We start from the raw sequence: 20688 nt of genomic DNA, 5'->3' as shown, positions 1-20688 counted from the left end.
GGGCCCTCCATCCTCAGGTCGGGCCTTCGGGAGTAGGGTGGGGGTGGGGAGGGGAACCATTCAATCCATAATATTCCTCAAACTCTTCAGCCCCTTCCCCTTGGCGCTGAGGCGCTGAACCCGAACAATCACTTCTGCCTCCTAGTTGAGTGGTAGCTTTTCCTCCAGTTCCCTGGAACTTTGCCTCACCAGCCACGTCACTGTGAGTCTGTAGGGTCTGAAGAAATCAGATGGCTGGGCTGTAAAGGGCACGGTCACACTCTTAACACCTGTATAGTCTTTACTTTCCCCACTTCAGGAGGGTACCTGTGTTGTAGTGCTTCTCACTCTGCCTGCTCCCTGTGAGTTCCATGAAGTAAAAAACTGCCTTTGATCCTTTGCCCTAGTGCCTGGTATAGAGTAGGCCCTCTGTAAATGTTTGTTCACTGAATGAATGAACTAGCCAAAGGTCTGGACAGTGGTTCAACTAGTACTGGGTGTACTCTGGGGGAATATGAGTCAGAATTCATTTCTCGATTGAAACACTGTTAGTAGTAGGAGAAAATCTGGATCCTTCTTCCCCCAAGTTGGGCTCTTTCACAGTGGTTGAAATACTGATGGATGAGACTTATAGAAGTGAGAACCTCTCACTGCTCATGGAGTTTGAAATGTAGCTGAGAGGGAAGGGAACAACACAATAAAGAGTAGACAATAATAGCAGATAGTGGTAACTATTATGCACAAAATTAAAATAAGGTGATGTGACACCAAGCGACCAGGTGGCTTGGTCGGATTGGGAGATTAAGAATGGTGTTTCCTTCCTTCTTTCCTTCCTTCTTTCCTTCCTTCCTTCCTTCCTTCCTTCCTTCCTTCCTGTACCAAGGATTGAACCCAGGGTTGCTTAACCACTGAGCCACATCCCAGCCATACATACACAGACACACACTAATACATTTATATGTAAATTTATTTATTTTTATTAAATTTATGAATAAATGTATTTATGTGTGTGTGTGTGTGTGTGTGTGTGAGAGAGAGAGAGAGAGAGAGAGAGAGAGAGAGGTGGAGGGGACAGGGTCTTGCTAAGTTGCTTAGGGCTTGCTAAATTGCTGAGGCTGACTTCAATCCTCCAGCCTCAGCTTCCTAAGCTATTGGGATTACAGGTGTGTGCCACCATGTCAGGCTTTGGGATGGTGACATTTAAAGTAAAGTTTGGAGGACAGGAAGGCACCATGCTGTGGTGACTTCAAGGAGACAAAACGTTTCAGAAAAGGGGAACAAGCCAGTATAAGGGCTTACAGGGCACACACACACAAGGCTTCAGGTTCAAGGAGCAAAAAGTTCAGTGTGACTGGAAGGTGGCAAAGAAGGGAGAAAGTGGCACAACAAGAAGCCACAGGTAGGAGAGAGGTAAATGATATAAAGTTTTTTTTTTTTTTTTTGTAAGAGGGATTGAACCCAACTAGCCACATTCCCAGCCCTTTTTATATTTTATTTAAAGACAGGGTCTTGCTAAGTTACTTAGGACCTTGCTAAGTTGCTGAGCCTGGCTTTTAACTCATAATCCTCCTTCCCTCGGCCTCCAGAACCTCTGGGATTACAGGTATGCACCACTGTGGCTGACTGATGTAAAGCTTTGTGGTCCAAAGTAATAAGTTTTTATTTAAACTTTATCCTAGGCCCAGTGCGAACTCATTGAAAGATTTTTTAAGCAGGAGAGTGGCATGCTCTGATTTGCAGTTTTAGAGAAATTATTCTGTCTGCTTTAAGGAGAATGAATTGTAGGAATTGTAGAGGGAGGTAGAAGATCAGTAGAAGGCTGTTGCTGTGGTCCAGACAAGAGTTTACAGTGGCTGGCCTGAGGATGGAACACTGGAGATGGATGGTCAGGCTGTGTTTGGGATGTAGTATCTGCAGACCTTCCTGATGTATTGGATGCAGTTTGTGAAAAAAAGAGAATAGCCAAAGATGACTCTTAGGGACTTAAATACCTGAGTGGGTGCTGCCTGTATCATTGAGATGGTAAGACTGGGGAGGAGCATGTTTGGGCAGGGGAGAAACAAGATCTGGTTTTGCCATGATACCTCTGGGATGTGAATGTATCAAATAGATGTATGAATCTGAAGTATGGAGGGAGAGGACTGAAAAGATCCATTTGGGTATAATATATATTGTTCAAGGCCATGGGAATATGCCACAGTCTGGCTGGGCACAAATCACGAGCCACTCAAGCAGGAACAAACTTTATTTCTGAACTCTACCAGCACACTCCACACATGCTCCAGGGAACTCTCCGAAGGCCACCCACATGGCTCCTCCAGGAACCACCAACCGGAAATCCCTCCTCTGGCACTTCTCCAACCAATGGGAACTCTCTGGTCCCCGTGAGAACTCCAAAGTAGCTAGCGGCCCCTGAGGCAGCAAGAGCCGCCCCATTGCCCGACAGTAAAGGTCAAATATACAATATAATCAATCCAGCATCACAGCAATTTTATATATATATCTATCTTAAATCATCATCTCAATGGTTCGCTGGCGTCACCTTTCAAACATTCCCTCTGGCAAATGCCAGGCATCATTCTGACCGGCCATGGCTCTCAACAGGAATAGATGAAATCACCTAGGATGAGAGTGTGGACAGAAAAGAGAAGATGACCTAAGCTTTGGGACAGTGCAGTGTTCAGCGGTTGGGAAAGAGGCAAATTCAGCATAGGAGTCAGAGGACTGAAAAGGTAGGGGAAAACCTATGCAAGGCATGGTCACAGGACCTCAAGGACAAAACCCAACTGGAGTAGGTAGAAGAGGAAGTATGGGGTGAGGACACCAAGTCAGTAGGGATAGGCACATTTTCCTAGTAGTTCTTGTGCAAAGTGAAGTTGAAACATTAGCTGGTTCCTGGAGAGGATGTGGATTGAATGAGTTTGATTTTTTTTTATTTTTTTTTTGGTGGGAAATTGTAGGCATGATTTGTTCTGATGGGACTCATGCAGTAGAAAGGGAGAAAGAGATGGAACAGTTGCCGGAGCTGTGTTTTAGTGGTGAGAGGAAGGGACTCCAGGTCTCATTGGTTTCACACAGCAGCAGGGTCCCACATCTATTTACCAGGAGGAAAGGCTGTGAGTGCCTTCAAGTACCAGGTACAGCCTTGAACTGGGGTACTGGAGGTGACTAGTTCATAGTCACAGCCTCCTGCCCTTCATCCCTGCTGTTACTCTGCTTTGGTAACTCTGTGAGGTCCCTAGTAGGTCCTTCCCCTATAGCAAGCCCTGGCTTCCTGTTCCCCAAGGCTTTGGTCCTGGCCTCCTAGGCCTATGGGAAGGCCTACAAGACAGTGATAATGACATATGTTCTGTACCCTCAAAGGCAAGCCATTTCAGGAGGCTGGGACCCCATGGTAACTATTGTATTTCCTGTCTTGTCTCTGTGACAATTTCATGAGAGACCTAAGGATTGGAGAGTGTTTATTCTCCTTCTCCCTTCATCAAAAGTGTTTTGCTTCAGTCTGCTTTCTTAGGTTTGTTGTGAACATTTCTGAATGTTTGACTTTTTTTTTCAGGGGATTGGTCCTCTACTATGAGTCAGTAATTTAGAGAGACAATTCATCGGCATGGCTGATTTTATTTTTCCTGATGGATTCTTGGACAGGAAAATTGTGTGAGGTTTTCAGGATGCATCAGTTGTTCCTAATGTTTAGCAGGGTTTTAATGCACTCCAGAGGCCACTTCTTAAAGTAAAAAACCCTGAAGTAAGGCAGGTGGATTTTAGTACTTTTGATTCAATTTTGCATTAATGAGGGATAGAAGAGCTGATTCTCCCAGTTCTAGATGATGTGATGCTGATATTCCTTTAGGAAGAATTTTTGTGCTCCAGGATTCTTCCACTTTGCTCAAAGTCCTTGTTAGCAAGTTATGATAGTATTTGTGATAATATTGTCATTAACAGCAGCAGCAATATTAGTTGTAGTAATAATGTATTAGCTCAATCTTTTTGATTCATTAAAAAAATATCAGGCTGAATGTCGTGGTATACACCTGTAATCTCAACTATCCTGAGGGCTGAGGAAGGAGGACTGTAAGATCAAGGCTAGCTTCAATAACTTAGACCGTATCTCAAAGTAAAAAAAATAAAAAATAAAAAGGGCTGTGGGTGTACATCAATGGTAATGCAACACTGGGTTTAATCCCTAGTACCAAAAACAAATAATCAGGAGACACTTCGTAACCGTTGTCTAATTTGATTCTCACAAGAGTTTGGAGATGTAGAGACCATGCCTGGTCCCAATTATATATGTGAAAATACACAGTAATCCTGGGAATTCCTACAGCAAAAGACAGTTGACTTTTTCCTTTACAACAGCCCTTATAGGCAGCAAGGTAGAGTATATCACCATTTTTCAGATGATGACTAGGTCCATGAAGTTTCAATGATTTGACCAAAGTATCAGAGCTAAACTAGAACTTCAATAGGTCTTCAGCCTCTACCTATAGAATAGTCTCTGATATAGTAGCCACAGAAGTGCTGGTGGTTTCTGCCTCAGATCTCAGGTGAAAGCCCCAGTGTCAGTACGTCAAGGAACCTTATACCCATGTGCCATTGCTAAATTAGGCTGCCCCAAGGTTAATAGGGTCAAACATCTCCTTTGCTTTTGCTGGGGATTGAGAGGGCTTGAAAGAATAGCAGCCCTTGGTTTCTCATTCTTATGAGTGATGGTGTGTCTCTGATTTGTAAGCCATAAAAGATGTTCATTATTATTTAGTAAATGTACTTTGGCAGACAGAGCCTTTTCAGACATGGGACACATGAGAAAGCAAGATTTACACTGGGTTCCTCTTCAGGGGTTTTATGGAAACTTGTAAGTTGAGTTTTTCCAACAATAGACTTTGACTAGGTCCTGAGTTGAAAAGGAAGGTGAATTGCAGAGGAGGGGCATGGCTAACCTGCCTCTGCCAAGGTTGCTCCCTGAGGAAGGGCATCTTGTGCCCTGTTCTGACACTTTGGCACTTCACTTGGGGCTGGGCATTGCACAGATACTTGGTATTTATGGAAGAAGTAGTGTCTCTTTATAGACCCAGTAAGGGGCTGGGGTTGTGGGTCAGCAGTACAGCGCTCGCTCGCCTAGTGTATGCGGGGCGCTGCGTTTGATCCTCAGCACTACATAAAAAAATAAAACAAAATAAAGGTATTTTAAAAAAAAAGAGGCCCAGTAAATGCACTAGATATTCGAAGTCTTGGAAAACTCCTTGCTGGGGAGGAGACTAGGGTGTAGAGGAGGCTGGGCAAGTTGAAGAAGCCAAGAAGCCAGTCGGGGCTGGTGCCTGGACCCCAGTTTGCTTGGATGTAGTCAGTCTCTGTTAAGAACAACATTCCAAGCAGGAACCCAGCCAGTGGAGGCCCGAACAACCTCTTCTGGCTTCTTCACCTCATTATCTTAGTGCTTTGCATCTGGAGATTAGGATGTGTCTTGGCCACTGGACTATCTCTTCCCCCTCCTCCACCCCAGCTGCTGGGCCTTGGCATCCTCTGACTTGACTCCAAGGTCTTGACAGGAACCAGCTGATTGCCCAAGTTCCTTCGAGCTTCAGTTCCTCAGTTTTCCTTTTAGGGCCTTGCAGGGCCATCCTGTGTAGGTGCCATTCTTCTGTGGGCGCCAGTTCCTAGGTGAGGGCCATGGGACTCTTGTGAAAGACTTCCAAGGCCTAGAGTAAGGCTGGCTTTCCCTTCCTTGGCTCTGTGGCTTAAAGCACGTCCCAGGGACCAGCTACATAATTTGCAGGATTCCAGGACAAATTGAAAATAAAATGAAAGTCCTCTTGTTCTAAAAAGGAAAAAAGTACCACAGTACAAAACTTTTTCCTTTCTTCTGTAGTCTTTCCCTCAACTTGTGTGTGTGTGTGTGTGTGTGTATGTGTGTGTGTGTATGTGTATGTGTTTGGATATCAGGGATTGAACCCAAGGGTGCTTAACCACTGAACCATATCCCCAGCCCCCTTTTTAAAATATATTTTATTAGAGATGGGGTCTCGCTGAGTTGCTCAGGGTCTTGTTAAGTTGCTGATGCTGGGTTTGAACTCCTGATCCTCTTGCTTCAGTCTCCCAAGTTACTGAGATTAAAGGTGTGTGCCACTGTGCCCAGCCTTGTTGTGGTTTTTAAAGTCATTCCAAGTGGGAAAAAAAATGTAACACTTAAATTATACTAAATTTTATCTCTGTATTGATATGGAATACAGCTTTAAATGCTGGTATCAGCTGGGAACGGTGGCATAGGCCTGTAATACCAGTGGCTTGGTAGGCTGAAGCAGGAGAATCGTGAGTTCAAAGCCAGCCTCAGCAATGGCAAGATGCTAAGCAATTCAGTGAGACCCTGTCTTTAAATAAAATACAAAATAGAGCTGGGGATGTGGCTCAGTGATTGAGTGCCCCTGAATTCAATCCCTGGTACCAAAAAAAGTAGTTATCAGGGCACTTTCCTCTTATGCTGAATCCCCACTCCTATGGCCCACTGTGAGATTCAACAGGACATGAGTGCCTGTGTGCAGGCCCCCCCGGGCAAGAGTGAGGAGCCCAGAAGCTGGGTGGAGCATAGGGTTTCAGAGGCTGGGCAGTTAAGAACCTGTCTCCCAGAGGCAGGAAGTGAGTCTTCACTCTCCTTCAGAGGTACACTTTTACAGATAATGCCAAATGTTTCCAATGTTATGTTTTACATTCAGCAAACTCATTTTTTCAGTCTAAAATCATAGGGTCAGAGGAGGAACTGGGGAGGGAAGAATGAACCAAGTGTGGCAGATGTCTGGTGGGGAATCCCAGTTTGCAGTAGGCACCAAGCTTAGAAATCTTCAGGAAAGCCAGTGAATATTGAACAGGCCAACAGTTCCAGAAACTTCATATCAAACTTGATATTAATATTCTCACAATGAATTTCTGGAAAACTAGGAGCTCTTATGTGTGTAAAGTAGAAAATTTGAAGCCTCTCCTTGTTGAAGGGTAAGTAAAGGTTCTCCCAGTTTGACAAGTTCTGTCATAATCCCACATTTTACCTTTCACTTCCTGGTCATTTTATAAAGTAAAGGGTGAAAGCTGGTTCATGGATTTAAGTGTTAGGTTCCATGGTAAGGGACTAACAGTGAGTATTCTAGAGAAAGCTGAAGGAGCCATGATTTGTACCGCAATCTCTGAACAGTTCCCCGAGAGATCTGGAAAAACCTCTTCAAGAAAAAAATGTTACAAGTTGCTTTTTATCCATGGGTGGAGTTTGTCTCAGAGTTGAGCGGAGGGAGGGAGTTCCCTCTGTTTTCAGGACTGCATGTGTCAAGAGAGTGGGCCTAGATTTCTTGTGCCTTAGTGAAGGTACTGATGGAGTTTGGTGGTAGAGCTCAATAGCAGAGTGCTTCCCTAGCATGTAGGAGGCCCTGGGTTCAATCCCCAATACCACCATCAACAAAATCCTGTGACTGGATGGAACTCTTCCATTCTCTTCTTATATCTATGGGAGTAAGTTTGGGGCTTTCTAAATTGAGGACTTTGGAAAAAGAAGATTCCTTAAGAGAGCACTTCAGGATGTAGAAGACTGGGTCATTTGATGAGGTGCCTGCTCCAGTTTTCTGTCTCTTCAGAGGACAGCATGGGTTTGAATCTTTCTGCTCAGTGTGGAAGACAGCAGCATCTCAGTAAACTGACATGGTTTCTGAAGTAAATATTGGTAGAGGGAAAACCTGGAGGAATATGGTTTTATTTGTTTGTTGTTTTTAAATGGCTGTCAAAACATTTGCTTTTTGATTTTCTGAAATGAGAATTATTTTGAGTTGATGTTTTATTGTTTACAGAGTGCTTCATGAATATTATCTGGTTCAAGTCTCACAATTACTGCTTTTTCTAGTGCAGAAATTTGGACTTATTAGGGTAAAGTGATCTTCCTAAAGCCATATACTAAATTAGGTCAGCCTTTTCAGGGTTCAGAGGAGAGGCCTGGTTGTGTTCCCTAGACTAGGGCTTCTCAAACTTTTTGACTACAGATTTAGTGACAGAAGAGGGAAAAGTTCAACTCATCTGGGAGACTGGATGGCCAGAAATGTCATCAAAATGTTGGTTCTGTGAAAAAATTCATATAGACTTTACCTTCAACGCGATTTATTCTAAGATCTTCTTTCTTATCTTCCTTTTAGATCAATATTGTGGTAAAATTGGGTTTATTGTATGACTTAGTGTTTCCTAAACAGAAACATGTGTACCCCAGGGGATCCCTGTTTCCCTCTTAAGCCCATGGTAAGAGGGAAGTATAAGGAGATGGCTCATTGACCTTCTGGTCTTTCTGGGCCCTAATCTCCAAAGATGGCTGTGCTCAGGTCTGAGGAAAACACCGGTGGCTATTGTGGCCTCAGATTGTTTTTTGCTTAAACTGACATGTGCCAGAGCACCTCTCTCTCATCTAGCCTACATAGTTACTTGATACTGGCCTGGGTAGCAGTGTTGGGTTTTCTGGAAGCCCAAAGGCACAGCCAGGCAACTGCATCATACCCAAAATGTATATATAGGCTTGTGAATGTGAATGATAGCCTGTGCAAAGAGGCAGGACTGAGGGTATGGGCACTGGAGCCTACCACCTAGATTCCAACTTCAGTTCCACCTTGTATAGCTCCTTGACCTTAGCAGGTTCCTTTAAGCTTCACATCTCATCAGTAAAGTGGGGTTCAATGTGAGAATTACAGAATTAATTGATGGAAAGGGTTTAGCAAATGCATGGCACATGGTAAATGACCAATGAATGGGAGCCTCCTCAACATCTGCATGGCTGCAAGGTGGGGTGGAGATGTGAATTCTGAGTTCTGATTGCATTTAGCTGCTGTAGGAGAAGTTTGGTGGCCTTGAACTGGGGTTGCCTGGGTGAGGAGCAGGCAAATGATAGAACTCAACTCAGAAAATGGTTTGAACCAATAAAATGGCATAACTTTTATATCAAAAGAATGTCCCTATGGGCTGGGGTTGTGGCTCAGTGATACAGCAATTGCCTTGCACATATGAGGCACTGGGTTTGGTCCTCAGCACCACATAAAAACAAATAAATAAAATAAAGATATTGTGTCCATCTACAACTAAAATATTATTTAAAAAGAAAAAAAAAAAAAGAATGTCCTGGGCTGGGGTTGTGGTTCAGCAGTAGAGCACTCGCCTAGCATGTGTGAGGCACTGGGGCTGGAGGTAGCTCAGTAGTAAAGTGCTTGCTTAGCATGTGCAAAGCCCAGGGTTCAATCCCCAGCACCACAAAAAAGAGTGTTCCTATTCTTGAGAATACAAACTGATATATAATATCTCTATTCCAGTGCCTCACACATGGTGGGCAAGCACTCTGCCACTGAGCCACAACCCCAGCCCCTCATGTATTTGCTTTTAAGTGGTTAAGTGGTTATGGGGAAAAAATTGTGTGTGTATGGAGGAGGAAGTAGAAGATAGTATGTGGGACACTATGTTCAGTAAGTCTAGGTAAGGGGAAATATGGGGGCACTTACTTCTAAAGCTTTCCTGTAAGATTGCAATTATTTCCAAATAAAAAGTTAATTAAAAGACAACAGTGTATAGCCTTGTTTGTCAAGGGCTAGGCTGTCCCAAGGCCGCAGTTACCTTGCTTAGGATGCAGGGCCTGGGAACCAAGAGGCCAGGCTACTGGGGTGGGTAAATAGCTCTTGGTTTGCCTCTTCCCTGGGCATTTAGAGCACTACACAGATGCCTGTCCTTAATCCAGGGAGTCACTTAGTTGTCAGCTCTAGCCACTATAGGATAGACATATATGTTGTCTAGTGTTTCCTTTGTGATGTTTTATAGTTAAAAAACACATTTCCTTTTAGAGGAAGATATTTTGATTGTCCTTGTTGTACAGACTGGGCATGTGAAGTGGGGGGGGGGGTTGTTAAATGATCTTCCCAAGGCCAGATCATCAGTGGGGGAGTTAGAACTTGAACCTGAGTCTTCTTGGCTCCAAATTCTGTGTAGTTTCTACCATGGCTCGCGTCACTCATTAGTCCTATTCTGAATCCTTCCTGTAGGGTCTATCTCCCATAATTGGTTCTCTGCATCTTCTCTGATCATCCTAAGGCAGAAGCCCACTTGGGTACACAGTAGGGTAGAAGAATTACGTTAGGATGGATAGCCTCAGGCAGGAGAGTGGGCAGATCCCTGGTGCTCTGGGAGAGTAGACCTCCTCCATCTGGAGCATCACCCTCTTCTCTCCTCTCTCTTCCTCCCCAGAGGTCAGCTGACCCCAGCTTAGGGGCTGTTGAGCCTCTTAATCCTGCTTAGAGCCAAGCTGTCTTTCAGGTCTTACCAGAAGAGTGTTTCCATGCCATACCAGGGTTCTTAGGGGCTTTTCCTGCTGAGACAGAGCTCTTACTCTCTCGAGGTCTGACAGCTTTAGTTGGGATGCAGTCTTTCATGGGGCTGCTGTTCACCTCCTATTCCTCCTCAGAACATACTCTGTCATGCAGGGTGGCATGGACAGCATGCTGGGAGGATGGAGAGAGAAGAGGTCCATTCCAGCCCTGTGTATAGGCCCCTGGCTGCATAGGCCCCTGGCTGCGTAGACCTCTGTGTGTTCTGTCCCTGGGAATGAAGCAGGAGATGAGACTGTTCACTTCCTGGGAGGGGTCTGGCCAGAGCAATTAGGTTAATTCAATAAGCTCTGCAATATTCATATCCTCTGCACTTGCAAACTGAGTTGTTCATACACAGGTAGAACCAGTGGGCCAGCTTAGTGGTGAGCATCTTGTTGGAGAAGTAGTTAGTTGGAGCCTTGACTTTTGGTCAAGGATTCATTTGTCCAGTCACCAGACCGTTAAGCATATGCCAGTCTCCATAGTGGGTACTATGGAGAGAAACAGTCACCAACTCTTTTTTAATTTTTATTTATTTTTTAATTGGTGAGTCACCAATTCTTAACTCCAGCCAGCAGTGCCCCATCCAAGAGGGGAAAGGACCTTGCTTAATTTCAGTATGAGAACCTAAGGCAGGGAGAGGGTAATAAGGAAAGCCCTAGGGAGCTTCTGATGGTAAGTGAGAAAGGCCTGGCAGCTGTGGAGTAGGGTAGCTGCTTCCTTGGCAGGAGATGCCAAATGGGCAGGAGCTTGGGGTGGTGGGAGGGTTGTAGCACCTGTGTTGGTAGGTTGGCCTCAGCAGAGTGGCTTATTTGGGGATATTGCCCTAGGGGTTGGTGAGCTCCTGCTCTGAGGGGCAGTGCCTCATGGTGGTTACAAAACATGGATTCTGTAGGTCGAGTGTCTGGTTGAAGTCCTGATGCTGCTACCGGTTGGGCAGGTCACTTCAACCTCTGTGTCTTCAGATGTTTCTTCATCTGTAAAATGGGGACAATGGCCCTACCTACCAACCTAGAGCGGTGCCTAGCAGCTGTAGGTGCTATATGAGAATGAACTGTCATCATTTCTACTCCTGTAAAGCACCTTCCCAAGACAAGATGTGGCACAGTTGGCAGAGGAACTGGGATTTTCTCTTCTTAGGGATATCTAAGGTTGGATTAGCTAGAAGGAGAATTATCCTTACTTGTTTTTTTTTTTTTTGGTTTGTTTTTGTTTCTTTTGTTGTGGCACTAGAGATTGAATGCTTTCTTGTTGAGACTTATCTTTAAATGGAAGCTGGGCATTTAATGTTTTGTACTAATCATCAAAAAAAACAAAACTAATCCAAAAACTATTCCTTATGTGTAAGCCCCATGTAGCTGTGTCCACCCAGAGAATGACCAGATTTCTTGTGCTTATGATGGACACACATGATTTCCATTCCCTATCTACCATGCCTCTGTCCATGCGGAGGAGTTTCCTAGGTATTAGTATTAGTGTTTGCACTGCCTGGCAGGGCAGCTAGCTTATTTTAGGGACAGCAGTAACCCTCCTTGGAGTGTATGTTAAGACAATGAGGGGCAGCAAGGATAGAGAAGAATTAGAGCAGTGTTCCAGAATGCTGAACCAGAGCCTCCAGGGGTGGGCATGAGAATCAGCATGTATTGTAAGCACCATAGGTGATTCTCATGAACATCGAAAGTGAAACTATCTCTGAGCTTTTGCTTCCTCATATCTATAATAATGATACTATTTTCCTGCCTGGAGTTATTTGAGAATTAAAAGTGATAGCCTATCTAAAACTCCTGGTATGCTGTTTGGCACATGATAGGTGTACAGGAATTGTGAGTCTCTCATTACAGGAGGACGTCTGTCCTAATTAGTTGGTTAAGCTGTGTGAAAGGTCTCAAAATTGAGTGTTAGTAGGGGACAGCTGTTTTGTCAGTGTCCACCTGCTACTCAGGGAGAGTCTTGGGAAGCCAAGTTCCTGGTCTTGTTTTCTCAATAGAGGTTGGGACTATGCTGCCCTCACCTTTGCCCAAAAGATACTGTCAGTCCCAGAAGGAGGCAGGCCAGCTGACCTTGAGAGTGACCACAGAATGGAGGCTGTGACTGCCTGGTGGGTGGCCACAAGATCATGACCACTGAGGGACCTTCCTGAGAGCAGAGGAGGGGCTGGGTGAAAGGTTGTTCTGCCTGATTGGCACTGAGAGCCAGAGGAGGCCAGTAGGCTGCAGTTAGGTAGAGAAATAGAAGTGCTTCCTCTGCATGTGAGGGTGAGTGTGGCCCACAGACAGAGACAGTGTTGGTGGTACAGTACGTCCTGGAAATGTCTGGCATTATAGTCTTCCTTGAGCTGGTCCTGGGAAATACAGTGCTGGACCAGGATTGTGACTCAGTGCCATGAACAACTTCTCAACTTCTGGGGCACAGTATCTGGCATGAGGTCAGCACTCAGCCAAATGGGTGTGGGTTGGTTTAACCTTTGACCCAGCCCTCCTGAAACTGACTGACATGAGGAAAGAGGGCTTAAGTTAGGAGTAAATGGGGGGTTGTAAATTGATGGGAGGGTGGGGACACAAAGTCAATGGTCAGGGGCTAAGAAAGGAGAAGAGAAATGATTACCTACTCTGCCTGAGAGAGTCTTTGGAAAGATATTTTTCTCAGCACATTTTGACCTGAGGATTTAAAAAATAGTAGATAGATGAATGCTGTGAAGTTAAGTATTTATAATCACTGTAATGATTAATGCATATACAAATGGAATTGGTGGTACCTGAAATTACATCCATTTACTGAAGCTTTGAATAATTGCATTGCTTTTAGTTTTGGTGTGTGGGTGGGAGCTGGAGAGAGCTCAGCTGGCCTCTATTTTGGCTTTTTCCAATCCTTCTCACCTGAGAATGTGTAGATGTGTTTCTTTGTTTGGTACCAGATGGTTTCTAAAATTCTTTAGAAGATATTAATTCTTTAGGGGAGTGGAAAGTAATTGACTTCCTGTTCTGTGAATAGATAGATATTTAAATGAGAACCAAAGTATATTCTTTGTATTCCAAAAGCTGTTTGTGTCTGAGTAGCCTAGCTAGAGAGTGTAACGATGTGTTGAGGGATGATCTCGCCCAACCTTTGAAGGCTGTGCCTTAGGAAGGGGGATCTTGGTAGGTATTGATTACTTCCTTGAGTCAGTGAAAAGGTTTGAGAATTTGTTCTTTCTCCTTATAGGTGTGTGTTGGATTTGCCTATCAGGGTTGCTAGTGAGCTGGGAGACGGGGCAATGAGACGGCTGCACTGAGAAGCTGATTGCTTTTGTCGAGTTCCTATTTGGTATATATTATCCACTTTATAGGTGAGGAAACTGAGTCACAGGACATCAAGTGACTCAAGGCACAGGTGTTAAGTAGCAGAGCCAGGGTTGCCCAGCAGCCTTTAATTGGGGTCATCACAGCCCCCTGTGCCCACTCAATGAACCAGGCTACAGAGGCTGTTTTCTGATTTGTTTTGGAAATGCTCAAGCTTTGCCCAGGTTACTTAGGGGCTGTGGCCATGGTCAGAGAGGAGGAGAGGTGGCTTGGGCTGCTGATGAAGGAGTCAGTGGAAGCGAGCTGTGTGAAGCCTTCTGTTGATTCAGCTCCTGAACAGAGCCCAGATGGTGTGGCGAGAATTGTCACCCTGCGCCAAACATGGACTGTAGAGAAGCCCCCTGGACTTTGCAGTGGGCCCTGGAGAGAGGGTAGGATGGGCTGTGCTGCGCCAGAGCACAGAGACTGGCCAAGGCACATCTGGAATCTCAGCCGTCATGTCCCCTGCCCACTGAGTGTGAGTTGAGTAGAGAAAAACCACTGACTGGTTAGGGTCCCCACCCGCTCCTGTATCTGGCCGGCCAAGTATCCCTGTGAGGAATGTGGGGTTTGGGAGAGGAGACAAACTCTGTTAACCAAAAGCTTTTGTTTTGAATTTGTCTCTCTTTAGAGATGGAACACTCACCCTACCCCCACCCAAAATGGAAAGAATATTTTGAAAATAAACTCCTGCCCATCAAGGAAGGGTCTGGAATCTTGAGGAGAGTTAGCATAAAAACCTCACTCCATGCTTTCCTGCTGTCTCTCCTCCAGGTCATTGCTCAGCTCTTTATCTTTGGACACTTTTGGTGGGAGGAGGGGGAGGTAGGCTGAGAAGGTATGGTTCTTTTGTGCCATAGGCACCTCGGGAGTTTGGTGGGAGTGGTGTCCTGTCTCTGAAGCAGAACCTCTGGACAGGGGAATCCACTGGGTACTGACAGATCCACACACTTGTCCATCAGTTGTGCTGTGTCATATGGGAAGAGGGCTTGCTTGGTCCCTTGCTGGGTCCTTGCTGAACTTGAAGCTGGTGTCACCTGGGGAGTGGGCTGCTCTTGAGATTCAGCTCTTAAGTTAGATTAAGCATTCAGTGGCAGAGGAGACTGTCCTGGCCGAGGACCTTCAGTTCTGAACTTTCTTCCTGAGGGTTGGTCTTCAGATCTGCCTTCCCTGCCTAAGTGAAATCTTTCTGGAGCTAGATGTGGCTTCAAAACCAGGTGGGCCTGATGTGTTGTTATCAGGGGAAACGGGAGAAGTATCCACCTCGCTGAGAGCCTCTGTCTTCTGTACGGATTTTGCCTCTCGTGGTTCAGCTGTTTCCACACTGGACTTTAGGGAAGTTATGGTGTTGTGGGTGAGTACACAGGCTTGGAGCCAGACTTTGTAGTTATAGAACTCAAGTTATTTAACCTCTGTAAAATGTGGCAAATGCTGGTGTTGTCCCATGAGTCTTCTGCAATGATTAAGAAAATAAATGTAAAGTATTAATTCCTAAAACATAGTGTGGTTCAGTAAATTCTAGCATTTATTTTCATGAATGCTAGGTATTTTTGGTTATGCTGGTCCAGATATATTTGGGTGATTCCTTGGCTTAGGTCCTGCAGGAACGCTTTGTCTTTTGATAGACCAACAGGGTACCTGTATATCCTGTCCAGTCAGCTCAGATGCTTTCTTTTTTCCTTCCTTCCTTCCTCCCTCCCTCCTTTCCCTTTCTGGCACTGAACCATTGAGCTACATTGCCAGCCCTTTTTATTTTATTTTATTTTGAGACAGGGTGTCACTAAGTTGTTGAGGCTGGCCTTGAGCTTGTGATTCTCCTACCTCAACCTCTGGAATTACAGGGATTATAGGTGTGCAATATTGTGCTGAGTTTGTTAGTCTTTTCTGTCTCGTATTGGGGATTAAACCCCAGCCCTTTTTAATTTTTATTTTTATTCAGGGTCTTGCTAAATTGCCAAGTCTGGTCTCAAACTTGCTATTCTCCTATCTCTGTCTCTCAAGTAACTGGGACTACGTGTGTGTCACCATGCCCAGAAGTTATAGGCATTTCCTAATAGCATGGAACATCCTAATGGTTTAACCAAAGGGTTAAAAATGTCCAACTTTACTTGCTGTTTTTCACTGGAGCTGCATCCTAATTATGACCTTGACTGTTATAGCTTATGAATTTAGTCAATCTGAATATAGTTGTAGCAAAAGTTATGTCAGACCAGAGCCCTGCCTTTCTTCTTCTGGCCAGGAGGAGAAAATGTTCTAGTGATAATGAAATAGAGAGGGGAGGTTGGATTCAGTTTAGCATCTGTTTATCTGTTTTTGCTGTACATCTGGCACCATTATTTCTTGTACTCTGGGGCATATCAAGGAGCCAAGGGAGCAGGTGAAACAAGGCCCACACAGCTTCAGGTGACAGAATGGTCAGGTGGCATGTGATTAAGCATTCAGATAAATAGTTCACTTGCCCCATGGAGAGAGGTGCCCAGGAGGGAACAGTTCAGGAGCTGGACAAGTCAGGGAAGACTTGGTGGTGGTGGGGGTCTTGTAAAGTGGGGATTGGGTGGGGAGAAGAGGAGTGGGAGCTTTGGGTAGGGGGCCAGCCTTTATCATTCAAAGTCCCTTTATTTGGGAGAGCACTTGGTATATGCCAAGCATTGACCTGGACACTTGGATACCAAAACATGGAAAGCAGAGTAAGCATTGGAAGACAGAATAGCCCAGTGGTTAGGAGTATGGGATCTGGTACAGGATTGCCTGGGTTTGAATCCCAGCCCTGCCACTTGCTAATTTGTGGTGATATTCTTAATAAGATATATAATCTGAATTCTCAGTTTCCTTATTTGTAAAATAGGAATAATAATACTTATGATGGGGATTCAGTGAATTAACATTAAGTACTCAGAATAGTCTTTTTTTTTTTTTTTTTTTGGTAGTGCTGGGGATTAAACCCAGGGCCTTGTGCATGCAAGGCAAGCACTCGCACTCTGCCAACTGAGCTATATCCCCAGTCCCCCAAGTCTTGAATATACTTATACTTATTAGCCCTAGAATGTTAGCTCCATGACACCATTTTGTAATTTGTGTTCACTGCTAAATATCTGGCTCCTAGAATATATCTGGTACCTAACAGGTGCTGACATAATGACTCAAAACACTACTGGTGTCCTCAGGGAATCCTTGGAGTCTGTGTTTTGGAGGGGACACAAATGTGCTAATAACTAGAGGATACTGTGCAAATTATTTGATAAGGGAAGCATGGGGAAGGGCATGGAGGAGGGCTGGCCAGGGAAGGCTTGGGGTTGGGAGAAGCCTGAGCTGGATCTTGAAAACCAAGCAAGAATTTATTGAGAGTCTCAGATGTTAAAGGGAAAGGAAAGAGCGTGACATGTTCTGGGACACTGGAAGAGGGGAGGCTGCAGAATGAGTCTTCATCTTGCCGTCCAGGAGGATACCGAAAGGGACTCCAGCAGGGCTCTGATGGGCCCACCTTGGCTGTAGGCAATAAGGGTGGAATATGCTGGGGGTGGAAGTCAATCTTTGAGGCTCCAGCTCATGCTGGACATTTGTAGGGGTGGGGTTAGGGGAAGTAGGCTGGAGCACATGAGAGGTCCCACCCAGCAGGTGAGGGCTGGCCTCCAAATAAGGAGAATGCAGGTAACACACACCACAGCCTGGCAGCACTCCTGTCTTAAAATAGAAAGGATGGAAATAGGGTGGGTGGTTTGAGTGTCCGAGGGGTGGCCCAGTTAGAAACTGACCCCTGGCAGTGTAAGGGCTGCCCTCCTTTTAAGGACAGCTGCCAGGGCATGCTCACTGTCCTCCCCTTGCTCCTCCTCACAGCACTCAACCCTGTACAGAAGTCCTGCCCTGTCCCTGCTGGCAGAGGAAGTTTGGTTTCCAGGCCTGAGCCCTTGGTACTTAGTGGAAGGTCGCGGGAGCCTTGAATGTGGGATTTAGGTTTATGAAACTGATGCTTTTATCATCTGCAGCTGAAGATGACTTTGAGGAAAAATCCTCTTTATCTTTAGACTTTTCGTTCTTCACAGTTTGCTATAATCCCCCATAGACTTAATTACACGACATAGACTTAATTATCTGATTCTAACAGCCTTGTATTCCCTTATCCCACTTCACTTCCTTAAATCCACCAAGAGACACTAGGAGACAGGAAAAATGGAGAAGCCTTTCCCTTTTTTTTCTAGGCCCACTGCCTTATTTTCCTTTGGTCTGATTTCTCTGAGGCCTTTGGAACTTATTTCTGTGGCTGATCATTTGTATGCAGGATCTGCCAAAGGACCTTGAGCAGGGCTTTTAAACTTTAACCGAGTTTATGGGTATGACAGAAACTGTGAAATGATGTTCACAAGCATGTGAAGTGGAACCTCTAACACCATTGCACCTGGTGCTGTGTTTTGGTCCATGTCCAGGGAGCCCAGAGACAAGAAGGAAAGCAATGTCCTGGACTCATTTCCATACTCACTCACCACTACCTGTCCAGCATCTTCTGTGTGCTTGCTGGCTCTACCTCATAGCCCTGTGAGGTCAGGCTGTCAGCAGGGAGAGCCACGGGAGCTGAGAGCAGGATTCTCCATGAGTAACCCACAGGTGATGATTATTCCATGTAGACTGGAGCCTGAGGACATGTTTACAGTTGCTAGGGACTTTTGTTGAGGCCGCAAGAGAGAGTTCCTTGTGTGGAGATCATAGAAATGTGGCTGGAGGGAGGCGGGTGAGCCAAGGGTCTTCCTGACACTCAGTTCCCTCCCGTGCCAGGCAGGTGAGAAAGATGGACAGAGTTGGTAGGCAAGGTGCTGGTATAGAAGAGGATTTAGTTGGATCATATCAAATGCCACTTACGGGCCTGGAGGGGATTTCATGGTCATTGAGGCACTTTTCTGTGACCAAGACTTTTCATATATTGTTAGCCTTAATCTTTATGATAGCTCTGAAATGTGTTGCTTCTCAGCCAGGTGTGGTGGCACATTCCTGTAATCCCAGCTACTGGGGAGGCTGAGGCAGGAGGATCCCAAGTTCAAGGCCAGTCTTGGCAACTTAGCAAGATAATACTCTGTCTCAAAATAAAAAGGGCTGGGGATGTAGCTTTGTGGTAGAATGCCCCTCTATTCAGTACTCAGTACTTCAGAGGTGGGGAAGAAGAAGTGTTATTCTTCCATTTATAGATGAGGGCACAGAGGCCCAGAGAGGTGGCAAGTCCGAGGTCACAGGACTAGGAAAGGTCAATGGATTATAGTTCCAAGCCTGCAGACCAGTTTTTTACATATATTAATTTATTTCAACCTCACAGGAGCCCCACAGGTGGTATATTGTGATTTTCGTTTACTCTTAAAGGGCTGAGTCCAGAGTCCAGAGGTGGTAGGGCCAGGGCATGAACACAGATCACCAAGCTACCTCACTTGGGCTTCCTCACCAAGGACTTCTCCCTACACCTTGAAAAGCCAGGAGCAGTTTTCTCCTAAGCCACCTTCTGAGGAAGGGGGTATGTGTGTGTTTCCTGCTGGGAGAGACCCCTCCCTGGCCAAATCTGAGGACTCCCCCACCTCCTTTCTTACACAGAGCCATGTGACTTCCCACCTGGAGCTCTGCAGCTATGCAGCTTCTAGACCTGCACACCCCAGCAGGGACTTAGTGGACTAAATTCAGTTTGTCCATTGGTCTACCTAGTATAGGCATCTGGTAATGTCCAGAAGTTTCTGGTATCAGGCCCATTTCTGGGGAACTTTTCAAATCTCATTGGCTCTACTTTGAAATGTATCTAGAATCACTATTCTCATGACTGTTGCTGCCACCCTAGTCCACACCACTGTCTGCCTGGACTGTGGCAGTGTCCTCCCATGTAGTCCTTGTGCTTCTCCCCCTTCCCCTAACAGCATCTGGAGGAGCTGTTTTACAGTGGGAGTTGGATCGTATCACCCCTTAGCTCAAGCCATTTGAGGGCTTTCATCTTATAAAGAGCTGAATCCAAAGTCCTTATAGTGACCCATGAAGCCTTGTGACCCCAGCCCCAGCCCCAATTACTTCACCCACCTCATTTTCTCCTGCTGCTGTTCAAATATACAAAGAACAACCAGTATTGGGGCCTTTGCACTTCCTGCTCCCTCTGTCTGAACTGTATTTCTTCAGATATTCCCATGGCTGCTGCTTCCTCACTTCAGGTCTCTGCTCAGATGTCACCTTTTCAGGATGGTCTTTCTTGATGCCGTCCCCCAGCCTACTCTATTCCCTTAGTCCTACTTTCTTTAAAGTCTCAACTTGACCCAAATATATTATGTTTTAATTTGTTTGTCTCTTCCCTCGAGCTGTGTGTCTGTGTTGTTCAAGGCTGTACCTCTGGGCCTAGCGTAGTGGTTGGAACAAGACATTTAGAAAATGCCTGTTGAATTTATTTATTAAACAGCAGGTGAACTCTGGGGCTTTCTGTTTTGGGGACTCTACGTGAGAAGCCTGTCTGCGCCTAGAAGGTACTTCCCTGAATCAGAGGAAGCCACAGCCTGGGACTCTCCAGGGTAGGCAGTGAGTGCTCTGGCTAAGGTGTCCCCAGAGACTCCTCTTGAGATGGGGAGCCACACAGAATCCTTATTTATCTCTATGTTGGCTACAGTCAAACCTGGGGAATTATCGGAAAACAGATATTTTCTATTTTGCCTGTGTACAAATGACCACAATGAGTTTAAGTGGGTTGACTTGCCAGCTAACCACTGGGAGCTCTCAAATGCCCAGTGAGCTCTGGAGCAGCACACACACTTGCCGTAATCAGAGGAGACACTATCTGTGTTCATGAGTGTCCCCTGTAGAGCTGGAGTCAAGCCATGCCTAGGACAACAATAAGATTCAAGGCTCTGGGATGTAATAGACCAGAAGGGAAAAATTAACAGTGAGTAAACACTTAGTGGGTGTTGTGCATGGCCACCATGTTTATAGTTATCTCACTTGGCCAGGTTATAGCCTTGAGGTTGATGATGGTGTGCCCATTTGATGGGATGGGGAAGTTAAGTCAGCATTGATGGGATCAAGGCTCTTAC

At 45.4% G+C, this 20688-nt stretch overlaps 1 protein-coding gene across 6 annotated transcripts in view; it reads left to right on the top strand.

Annotated features, from left to right (window-relative positions):
• Nucleotides 1-20688, top strand: part of Plekha7 (pleckstrin homology domain containing A7) — a 206555-nt gene that overhangs the window by 936 nt on the left and 184931 nt on the right. The gene's annotated exons all lie outside the window — the stretch shown is intronic.

Source organism: Callospermophilus lateralis, chromosome 2 (genome assembly GCF_048772815.1).
Source record: "Callospermophilus lateralis isolate mCalLat2 chromosome 2, mCalLat2.hap1, whole genome shotgun sequence".
NCBI lineage: Eukaryota > Metazoa > Chordata > Mammalia > Rodentia > Sciuridae > Callospermophilus > Callospermophilus lateralis.
The sequence above is the reverse complement of the archived record's forward strand: the minus strand, read 5'-3'. Positions and strand labels throughout refer to the sequence as shown.